Raw genomic sequence first — 13,474 nt, forward strand, 5'->3', positions numbered from 1 at the left:
AGATGAGATATACAAACCAGCATCAAACAATAACTTCGTGGATATTCATTGTAGCCCAGGTGAACCTCTCCCGGTGATGTGATAGAGTCATTCATCTTCCGAGGAGTGGTTCATCTAGGCTGATTCAATGAAAATCGTATGAAGAATCCCGCATTGTCTTCTTTTTATACAGGAATGAGGGACTGAGATCATTCCTAGTACTCCGTCCCGATTGCCAATTATCAATTCCCATTCCAAGTTCCTACATATGCTTATGTGTGTGCTCTATAACGATCTATATTACTAATAGTAAATAATCTATTCATTTATGTTTATAGATACTGATTTCCGTCTTAATAATTATCATATATGCTTATGATATTCATCTTCGGCGCTTTCTTGAGACCGAGGTGAACCTTACCGGGTGATGCATGTTTAGTTTAGTTCTTAGTTCTGTGAAGCCCAGTGTGTTGTGATTCATTTTACCCAGTGATGTTCACCCAATGACAATTATACATTTACACCTCAATATTCTACACATGCTCATGCATGGGTTTTATATATATGTATATATATATATATATATATATATATATATATATATATATATATATATTTTCATATATGTATATATATATATATGTATTTATATATATACATATATATATACACTATATATATAGATAGATAGATATAGAGATATATTCATTTTTTCATACACACACACACACATATATATATATATATATATATATATATATATATATTATTTATAGATATATATATATATATGTATGTTTGGATATAAAGTGATATGATAGTGATTATAATTAAATGATGATAATCATTATAATTAAATGATGATAATCATTATAATTAAATGATGATAATCATTATAATTAAATGATGATAATCATTATAATTAAATGATGATAATCATTATAATTAAATGATGATAATCATTATAATTAAATGATGATAATCATTATAATTAAATGATGATAATCATTATAATTAAATGATGATAATCATTATAATTAAATGATGATAATCATTATAATTAAATGATGATAATCATTATAATTAAATGATGATAATCATTATAATTAAATGATGATAATCATTATAATTAAATGATGATAATCATTATAATTAAATGATGATAATCATTATAATTAAATGATGATAATCATTATAATCAAATGATGATAATCATTATAATCAAATGATGATAATCATTATAATCAAATGATGATAATCATTATAATCAAATGATGATAATCATTATAATTAAATGATGATAATCATTATAATTAAATGATGATAATCATTATAATTAAATGATGATAATCATTATAATTAAAGGATGATAATCATTATAATTAAATGATGATAATCATTATAATTAAATGATGATAATCATTATAATTAAATGATGATAATCATTATGATGAAATATGATAGTATTTATAATTAAATGATGATAATCATTATAATTAAATGATGATAATCATTATGATGAAATATGATAGTATTTATAATTAAATGATGATAATCATTATAATTAAATGATGATAATCATTATGATGAAATATGATAGTATTTATAATTAAATGATGATAATCATTATAATTAAATGATGATAATCATTATGATGAAATATGATAGTATTTATAATTAAATGATGATAATCATTATAATTAAATGATGATAATCATTATGATGAAATATGATAGTGATCACAATGAAATATGATAGTGATCATAATGAAATATGATAGTGATTCTAATTGAATGATAATAATGATTATAATGAATTGATGATCATGTTACTCATAATGATTATAATGAATTGATGATTATGTTACTCATAATGATTATAATGAATTGATGATCATGTTACTCATAATGATTATAATGAATTGATGATCATGTTACTCATAATGATTATAATGAATTGATGATCATGTTACTCATAATGAATTGATGACCATGTTAATCATAATGAATTCATGATCATGATAATCATAATGAATTCATGATCATGATAATCATAATGAATTGGTGATCATGATAATCATAATGAATTGATGATCATGATAATCATAATGAATTGATGATCATGATAATCATAATGAATTGACGATCATGATAATCATAATGAATTGACGATCATGATAATCATAATGAATTGATGATCATGATAATCATAATGAATTGAAGGTCATGATAATCATAATGAATTGATGATCATGATAATCACAATGAAATGATGATCACGATAATCATAATGAAAATGATGATTATTTTAATAAAGGATTGAGATCATTCCTAATAACCCATACCGATTTGCAATTATGCATTCCCATTTCGAGTTCCTACATATGCTTATATGTGTGCTCAATTCCGATAATAATAAATGACTTATTCATTTATAGATAATTATTTTCTTTTTAATAATTGTTATATATGCTTCATGATATTTCTAAAAGAAAACCCAAGGTGAGTTATTGTTTGATGCTGGTTTGAATATCTCATCTGAATGATATGATATGATATCGAATGAATGAATAATATCAAATCTGATATGCTATACATATAATATCAACGAACCTCACCCAGTGATGTAGTCATTCATCTACCGAGGGAAGGTTCATCTGGGCAGATTCAGAGGAAATTGTATAATGATATCCTTCTCATAATCCCTTTCAATTAAGTTTCATTATTCCTCTACGACGCTTCTTTGAAGTCCAGGTGAACCGTACCCAGTGGTGACACTGGGTAATTCATCGTTCATAGAGAAGGATCACCTGGGCTGAAGAAGATAAATATGATGTAATCCTGGATATTAGATATCAGATTTCGATTTCAACGAATTCTATATCTAGTCGTAGTAAGTGAAAATCATGAACTACATACACATTCTCCCAGTCTGAGATATACAAACCAGCATCAAATAATACCTTATCAAGATGTATCTATCAACCTCTATACATCTATCAAGATGTATCTATCAACCTCTATACATCTATCAAGATGTATCTATCAACCTCTATACATCTATCAAGATGTATCTATCAACCTCTATACATCTATCAAGATGTATCTATGAAGATCTATCTATCAACCTCTAAACCTCTAGGGAAGGTTCATTTGGGCTGACTCAGATGATATATATAAACCAGCATCAAAGAATAAATTCGTGGATATTCATTGTAGCCCAGGTGAACCTCACCCAGTGATGCAGTCATTCATCTACCAAGGGAAGGTTCATCGGCTGATTCAGAGGAAATAGTATGGCGATATCCTTTTCATAATACCTTTTATACAAGTTTTATGATTTCTCTGCGACGCTATTTTGAAGCCCAGGTGAACCTCTCCTAGTGATGTAACAAGTAATTCATCGTCCTAAGAGGGGATCACCTGGGCTGATGGAGGTAAATGTGAATATGTAAGAGATATCGTGGATATAGGATGTTTTGCATACCATCAGATTTAGACAAGTGATGTACCTTGTCAACGATGCTATTTTAGATTCATGAACTATATACATACACACTCATGTTATGTTACACCTGTTACTGAATGTTATTACTAAAATTTTAACTGATAAATTAAAAAGCGAGGAATCTGACAAAATTACGGTTAGCCTCAATTTTCCCTGCAATCAACGTTACTCGATTATAAATCACATGACTACCGTGTTAATGTAGTCATCATAATCTTGATATAATCATCATTATCATTTTCATTTTAATTATATGACAAATATAATGAAGGAAATCAATATTTATAAACATCAAAAAATATATTATCATTCATTATAGACAGATTAAATGGATCGTTATTGGTCTAATCATATATTTTATACGCAGATTCCCAGCCTAATATGTACAATCAATTATTAAACATTAGCTTCGTGGTGATCGTGCTGAGATAAAATACGCATCATGAAAAAAATATATATACATTCATGAATCACATGTGATAAGCATTAGGAGGAAAGACAAATATGTCATTGAATCTCATATATAATTTGTGTATTATCAAATATGTATGAATTGTTGATGTCTGAATATTAATCATTAGATTATTATTATTTTTTTTGTTTACCAAAAGAAGGAAAATTGCCACACGAAAATATTAAATTTACTAGGAACACCAATACTGATAAAAATGATATTACTATTTAATTATATTTACTATCATCATTTCATGATTGTCATTTATAATCATTTCATTATAATCTTAATTGCCTTAATAATGATTAGTCGTTTTTTTATGTTTGCTTGTATATATCAAATTGGGAGAATGCCTATAGAGTTCATGATTTTAATTTACCACGATTACTTTTTATCATCTTCATCAGCCAATATATTTCACCCGTTTTATTGAGTTCAATTTTATAGGTCTCTTTAAACACCATTTTAAAATAAGCACTCAAGAAGTATGGAGATATAAGTTTACCATATTATCAGTAATAGTTATTTACTCTATTGAATGTATCTTGATCAGAATTGAATTCTGACCAATCGAAACGCGTAAACTACATGTCTTGCGTTGTGCAGTTATTCAGCTTCATGTATACCAGTATAATAAGCTTTGAAAATTGGAACAGAGCAAATGACACATCCATGAATGATTATTTTCCCCTCGGCAATCCATGGTAATCGAATTGTTGCAAGGGCCATTGACACGGCAATCATGACCCCCAGTCACATATATACAAAAACGTACGTGTCTGCATCATCTATGCAATTTTTCAGTAATATGGAAATTTCTTTTACCGAGGTAATTATGTCGTAACTCGACGTATAAACACATACGTACACACACACACACACACACACACACACACACACATATATGTGTGTGTGTGTGTGTGTGTGTGTGTGTGTGTGTGTGTGTGTGTGTATGTATGTATATATATATATATATATATATATATATATATATATATATATATATATATATATATATATATATGTATACTTTATATATATATATATATATATATATATATATATATACACACATATATATATATATATATATATATATATAGATATTTATATATGTATGTATATATATAAGCATATGTAGGAACTCGGAATGGGAATGCATAATTGCCAATCGGACGGGTTATTAGGAATTATCTCAGTCGTTTATATAAATAATTATCATTTTCATTGTGATTTTCATGATCATAAATTCATTTTCATTATCATGATCATCAATTCATTATGATTATCATGATTATCAATTCATTATGATTCCCATGATCATCAATTCATTATGATTATCATGATCATCAATTCATTATGGTTATCATGATCATCAATACATTATGATTATCATGATCATCAATTCATTATGATGATCCTGATCATCAATTCATTATGATTATCATGATCATCAATTCATTATGATTATCAGGATCATCAATTCATTATGATTAAAATGATCATCAATTCATTATGATTAAAATGATCATCAATTCATTATGATTACCATGATAAAAATTCTGAAACATTTATGATAATTATTATGAAGTTAATAGATGTTTATAAACATTAATAAATATATCATTTACTATCATTCATTAAAGAGATATATCGTCATGTACGTATCACATATATATGTATGTGTAGAAATGCATAATTGTAATATAATCTGGACGGGTTATTAGAAATGATCTTAGTCTCATGCAAGAATCTTTCGTAGAATAAGCTAAAATGAGCGTTTCTTTGGTAGATGAATAACTCATTTCATCGTTTATGTAATAGGTATTATGAAAACAAAATTCATATTCATATAAACTTAAATATATAATGAATCTTTTCATTTTATTTCTGAAATGATAAGGATATCTGCATTTCAGTTATTGGCCAATTTCCTATTTGTGAAAATAGCAAATCTTTATTGTTTATTCATCTAATCATCATCATAATGTATGCATTTATCTAATTACTTTACCTACGATGGTACCGTCAAGAACTAAACATGCATCACCCGGTAAGGTTCACCTCGGTCTCAAGGAAGCGCCAAAGATAAATATCATAAGCATATATGACAATTATTAAGACGGAAATCAGTATCTATAAACATAAATGAATAGATTATTTACTATCAGTTATATAGATCGCTATTGAGCACACACATAAGCATATGTAGGAACTCGGAATGGGAATGGATAATTGGCAATCAGGGACGGACTACTAGGAATGATCTGTCCCTCCTTCCTGTATAAAAAGAAGACAATGCAGGAATCTTCATTCGATTTTCATTGAATCAGCCTAGATGAACCTTTCCTCGGAAGATGAATGACTCTACCACATCACTGGGAGAGGTTCACCTGGGCTGGTTTATATATCTCAGACTGGGAGAGTGTGTATGTAGTTCATGATTTTCATTTACCATGACTAGATACAACACTCGTCCAAATCTGATGATAAGTTTTACATCTAATATCATGAAACTTATATGATAGAGATTATGAGAAGGATATTATACAATTTCCTCTGAATCAGCCCAGATGAACCTTCCCTGGGTAGATGAATGAATACATCACTGGGTGAGGTTCACCTGGGCTACAATGAATATCCACGAAGTTATTATTTGAAGCTGGTTTGTATATCTCATCTGAGTCAGCCCAGATGAACCTTACCTCGGTAGATGAATGACTACATCACTGGGTGAGGTTCACCTGGGCTACAATGAATATCCACGAAGTTATTGTTTGATGCTTGTTTCTATATCTCATCTGAGTCAGCCCAGATGAACCTTCCCTCGGTAGATGAATAACTACATCACTGGGTGAGGTTCACCTGGGCTACAATGAATATCCGCGAAGGCGCTATTTGATGTTGGTTGATATAAATCAATGAATATCCACGATGTCGTTGATGCTGGATTATATATCTCAGACAGGGAGAGTGCGTATGTAGTTCATTATTTTCATTTACCATGACTAGATACAGCACTCGTCCAAATCTGATGATGAATTTTACATCTAATATCATGAAACTTATATAATAAAGATTATGAGAAGGATATTATAAAATTTCCTCTGAATCGGCCCAGATGAAGATATTGTTTGATGCTGGTTTGTATATCTCATCTGAGTCAGCCCAGATGAACCTTACCTCGGTAGATGAATGACTACATCACTGGGGAAGGTTCACCTGGGCTACAATGAATATCCGCGAAGGCGCTATTTGATGTTGGTTGATATAAATCAATGAATATCCACGATGTCGTTGATGCTGGATTATATATCTCAGACTGGGAGAGAGCGTATGTAGTTCATGATTTTCATTTACCATGACTAGTTACAGCACTCGTCCAAAACTGATGATAAGTTTTACATCTAATATCCAGGATGATGCTGGTTTGTATATCTCATCTGAGCCAACCCAGATGAACCTTCCCTTGGTAGATGAATGACTGCATCACTGGGTGAGGTTCACCTGGGCTACAATGAATATCCACGAATTTATTGTTTGATGCTGGTTTATATATATCATCTGTCAGCCCAAATGAACCTTCCCTCGGTAGATGGATGACTACATCACTGGGTGAGGTTCACCTTGGCTACAATGATTATCCACCAAGTTACTGTTTGATGCTGGTTTGTATATCTCATCTGAGTCAGCCCAGATGAACCTTCCCTCGGTAGATGGATGACTGCATCACCGGGGGAGGTTCACCTGGACAACAAAGAATATCCACGAAGGCGCTGTTTGATGCTGGTTTATATATATCTCAGACTGGGAGAGTGCGTATATAGTTCATGATTTTCATTTACCATGACTAGATACAGCACTCGTCCAAAACTGATGTTAAGTTTTCCATCTAATATCCAGGATGTCTCTTTTATACATTTATCTTCATTAGCCCAGATGATGCTGGTTTGTATATCTCATCTGAGCCAGCCCAGATGAACCTTCCCTTGGTAGATGAATGACTGCATCACTGGGATTCTCCATACGATTTTCATTGAATCAGCCTAGATGAACCTCTCCTCGGAAGATGAATGACTCTACCACATCACTGGGTTCTCCATACATTTTCATTGAAATCAGCCTAGATGAACCTCTCCTCGGACTGATGAATGACTCTACCACATCACTGGGTAGAGGTTCACTTGGGCTACAATGAATATCCACGAAGTTATTGTTTATGCTTGTTTATATATCTCATCAGAGTCGGAGTAGCCGTATGTAGCTCATGATTTTCATTTACCATGACTAGATAAGACACTCGTCAAATCTGATGTTAAGTTTTAGATAACCTTTACCATGACTAGATACAGCACTCGTCCAAATCTGATGTTAAGTTTTACATCTAATACCTCGGTAGATGAATGACTACATCACTGGGGGAGGTTCACCTGGGCTACAATGAATATCCACGAAGGCGCTATTTGATGTCGGTCGATATAAATCAATGAATATCCACAATGTCGTTGATGCTGGATTATATATCTCAGACAAGGAGAGTACGTATGTAGTTCATTATTTTCATTTACCATGACTAGATACAGCACTCGTCCAAATCTGATGATGAATTTTATATCTAATATCATGAAACTTATGTGATAGAGATTATGAGAAGGATATTATAAAATTTCCTCTGAATCGGCCCAGATGAACCTTCCTGGGAAGATGAATGAATACTTCACTGGATGGGGTTCACCTGGGCACCCCCCCCAATGAATATCCAAGAACCTCCCTGGTAGATGAATGAATACATCACTGGATGGGGTTCACCTGGGCCACAATGAATATCCATGAAGTTATTGTTTGATGCTGGTTTGTATATCTCATCTGAGTCAGCCCAGATGAACCTTACCTCGGTAGATGAATGACGACATCACTGGGGAAGGTTCACCTGGGCTACAATGAATATCCGCGAAGGCGCTATTTGATGTTGGTTGATATCAATCAATGAATATCCACGATGTCGTTGATGCTGGATTATATATCTCAGACTGGGAGAGAGCGTATGTAGTTCATGATTTTCATTTACCATGACAAAACTGATGATAAGTTTTACATCTAATATCCAGGAAAACTTATTGATGCTGGTTTGAAAGGGATGAAGGATTATACAATCTCAATTTCTCTGAGCCAACCCAGATGAACCTTCCCTTGGTAGATGAATGACTGCATCACTGGGTGAGGTTCACCTGGGCTACAATGAATATCCACGAAGTTATTCTTTGATGCTGGTTTATATATATCATCTGTCAGCCCAAATGAACCTTCCCTCGGTAGATGGATGACTACATCACTGGGTGAGGTTCACCTTGGCTACAATGATTATCCACCAAGTTACTGTTTGATGCTGGTTTGTATATCTCATCTGAGTCAGCCCAGATGAACCTTCCCTCGGTAGATGGATGACTGCATCACCGGGGGAGGTTCACCTGGACAACAATGAATATCCACGAAGGCGCTGTTTGATGCTGGTTTATATATATCTCAGACTGGGAGAGTGCGTATATAGTTCATGATTTTCATTAACCATGACTAGATACAGCACTCGTCCAAAACTGATGTTAAGTTTTCCATCTAATATCCAGGATGTCTCTTTTATACATTTATCTTCATTAGCCCAGATGATGCTGGTTTGTATATCTCATCTGAGCCAGCCCAGATGAACCTTCCCTTGGTAGATGAATGACTGCATCACTGGGTGAGGTTCACCTGGGCTACAATGAATATCCACTATATCATTGTTTGATGCTGGTTTATATATCTCATCTGAATGATATGCTATGATATGATATCGAATGAATGAATAATATCGAATCTGATATGCTATACATATAATATCTACGATATCTTTTTCATACTTCACATTTATCAGCACCTCATGAAACATATATAACAAGTATTATGAAAATCATCATACAATATTCTCTGAATCAGGCCAGATGAAACCTTCCCTCGAAAGATTAATGGCTCAACTACATCAAAGGGGAAGATTCACCTTGGCTGCAGTGAATATCTACGTCATTGTTTGAGGCCAATTTGTATATCTCAAACTAGGATAGTGCGTATATGTATATGTATATGTATATGTATATGTATATGTATATGTATATGTATATGTATATGTATATGTATATGTATATGTATATGTATATGTATATGTATATATATATATATATGGGAATGTATAATTGTCAATGGGTGAACATCACTGGGCTTCACAGTAGCGTAGCAGAGAAATCATGAAGTATAGATGATAGTCATTACGAAGAAAAATGAATGTCATTTTATTCACATGTTTAAACATGGGTGGAAATGTATGATTGTGATATATTCCAGACGGAATATATCACAATCGGTAAATGAATAACTCATCACATCGCTTATATAATATTCATATAAACAGAAATGAATACCTGGTATAATTCTTTAAAACTATTTATATTGGATTATTATTAGTATAAAGCATGTCGTTAGAGCCCCTATAGAGGAAAGGCTCATCTGGACTGATTTAGAAGAAATTGAATGAAGTTATTCATTGTAGCCCTAGGTGAACCCTTTCCAATGCCGAGGAAGGGCTTATCTTGGCTCACCTGGGCTACAATGAATATCCACGAAGTTATTGTTTGATGCTGGTTTGTATATCTCACTTGAGTCAGCCCAGATGAACCTTACCTCGGTAGATGAATGACTACATCACTGGGGGAAGGTTCACCTGGGCTACAATGAATATCCACGAAGGCGCTTTTTGATGTTGGTTGATATAAATCAATAGTTATCCACAATGTCGTTGATGCTGGATTATATATAAATATATATATATATATATATATATATATATATATATATATATATATCTCAGACTGGGAGAGTGCGTATGTAGTCGCATGACGACGTCCTCTTTCCAATTTACCATGACCTAGATACAGCAACTGTCTCGTCCAAATCTGATGATAAGTTTTACATCTAACCTATCATGAAACGGTTATATTTGATAGAGATTGTGAGAAGGATATTTAATACAAGTTCCTCTGAATCGGTCCATCTACCTTCCCTGGGGTAGATGAATGAATTACATCACTGGTGTGAGGTTCACCTGGCTACAATGAATATCCACGAAGTTATTGTTTGGAAAGTGCTCGCAGGTTTGTATATCTCATCTGAGTCAGGGGCCGCCCAGATGAAGCCTTACCTCGGTAGTAATGAATGAATACATCACTGGGAGAGGTTCACCTGGGCTACAATGAATAATCCACGAAGGCGCTATTTGATGCTGGTTGATATAAATCAATGATATCCACGATGTCGTTGGATGCCTGGATGTTATATATCTCAGACATGGGAGAGTGCGTATTGTAGTTCATCGATTTTCATTTACCATGACTAGATACAGCACCTCGTCCCAAATCTGATGATAAGTTTTAGACATCTAATATCATGACCACAAATATGCATAGAGGGATTATGCTGCGCCTGAAGGATATTATACAACTTCCTCTGAATCGGCCCAGATGAACCTTCCCTGGGTAGATGAATGAATACATCACTGGGTGAGGTTCACCTGAGCTACAATGAATATCCACGAATTTATTGTTTGATGCTGGTTAACATATCTCATCTGTCAGCCCAGATGAACCTTCCCTCGGTAGATGGATGACTACATCACTGGGTGAGGTTCACCTTGGCTACAATGATTATCCACCAAGTTACTGTTTGATGCTGGTTTGTATATCTCATCTGAGTCAGCCCAGATGAACCTTCCCTCGGTAGATGGATGACTGCATCACCGGGGGAGGTTCACCTGGACAACAATGAATATCCACGAAGGCGCTTTTTGGTCCTGGTTTATATAAATATCAGACTGGGAGAGTGCGTATATAGTTCATGATTTTCATTTACCATGACTAGATACAGCACTCGTCCAAAACTGATGTTAAGGTTTCCATCTAATATCCAGGATGTCTCTTTTATACATTTATCTTCATTAGCCCAGATGATGCTGGTTTGTATATCTCATCTGAGCCAGCCCAGACGAACCTTCCCTTGGTAGATGAATGACTACATCACTGGGTGAGGTTCACTTGGGCTACAATGAATATTCACGAAGTTATTGTTTGATGCTGGTTTATATATCTCATCTGAATGATATGCTATAATATGATAATGAATGAATGATATCGAATCTGATATGCTATACATATAATATCTACGAGATCTTTTTTATACTTCACATTTATCAGCACCTCATGAAACATATATAACAAGTATTATGAAAATGATATCATTAAGGAAAGATTCACCTCGGCTACAGTGAATATCTACGTCATTGTTTGAGGCCAATTTGTATATTTCAAACTAGGATAGTGCGTATATAGTATATGTATATGTGTATATATATATATATATATATATATATATATATATATATATATATATATATATTTATATATATATATATATATATATATATATATAGAGAGAGAGAGAGAGAGAGAGAGAGAGAGAGAGAGAGTGAGAGAGAGAGAGAGAGAGAGATCATTCATTTCTTAACCGTATTTCTCTCTGGTATTATCTGAAATGGAGGGGGATGTTTAGGCAGATTGTATCATTATCTATCATTTGATGATATAAATTGTGAAGCCTTATGTTTTTTTCTTAATTATTATCATTTGAAAATATCAATATTAAAAGAAGCATCAGTATCATCCCAATAAGGTTTTAAAAATTCAAGAATATTTAGTAGCCATGATGATGATTAGAATAATCGTACTCTACTCCGTTTTAAAGGTATCATGCATTTCATCATAATCATTATCATCGTGGTTATGCATTGTATTGTCCTTTGGACATGATACATAATTATCCATATCTATCAATATCTATTTGTCTAGTCAAGATCTATTTGTCATATCAAGATCTATTTGTCCTATCAAGATCTATTTGTCTATCAAGATCTATTTGTCCTATCAAGATCTATTTGTCTATCAAGATCTATTTTTTGTCTATCAAGAATCTTATTTGTCCTATCAAGATCTATTTGTCTATCAAGATCTATTTGTCTATCAAGATCTATTTGTCTATCAAGATCTATTTGTCTATCAAGATCTATTTGTCTATCAAGATCTATTTGTCTATCAAGATCTATTTGTCTATCAAGATCTATTTGTCTATCAAGATCTATTTATCACGTATATATATTCCTAGTTCGTGAGTACATTATACTATAGAATCTCATATATTATGTTTGCAGTATTCATAAATCTAATCATGCAACCACACTGAATACCTGGGCTTCAAAGAAGCGTCACAGGGATATCATGGAACTTATGATGGCTTGTATATCTCATCTGAATGATATGCTATGATATGATATAGAATGAATGAATAATATCAAATCGGATATGCTATACATATAATATCAACAATATGTCTTTTATACTTCACATTTATCAGCACCTCAATAAACATATATAACAAGTATTATGAAAAGGATATCAT

Source organism: Penaeus japonicus, unplaced genomic scaffold (assembly GCF_977035675.1).
Source record: "Penaeus japonicus unplaced genomic scaffold, GWHDUDI00000001_assembly GWHDUDI00000006, whole genome shotgun sequence".
In the NCBI taxonomy this organism is placed as follows: Eukaryota; Metazoa; Arthropoda; class Malacostraca; order Decapoda; family Penaeidae; genus Penaeus; species Penaeus japonicus.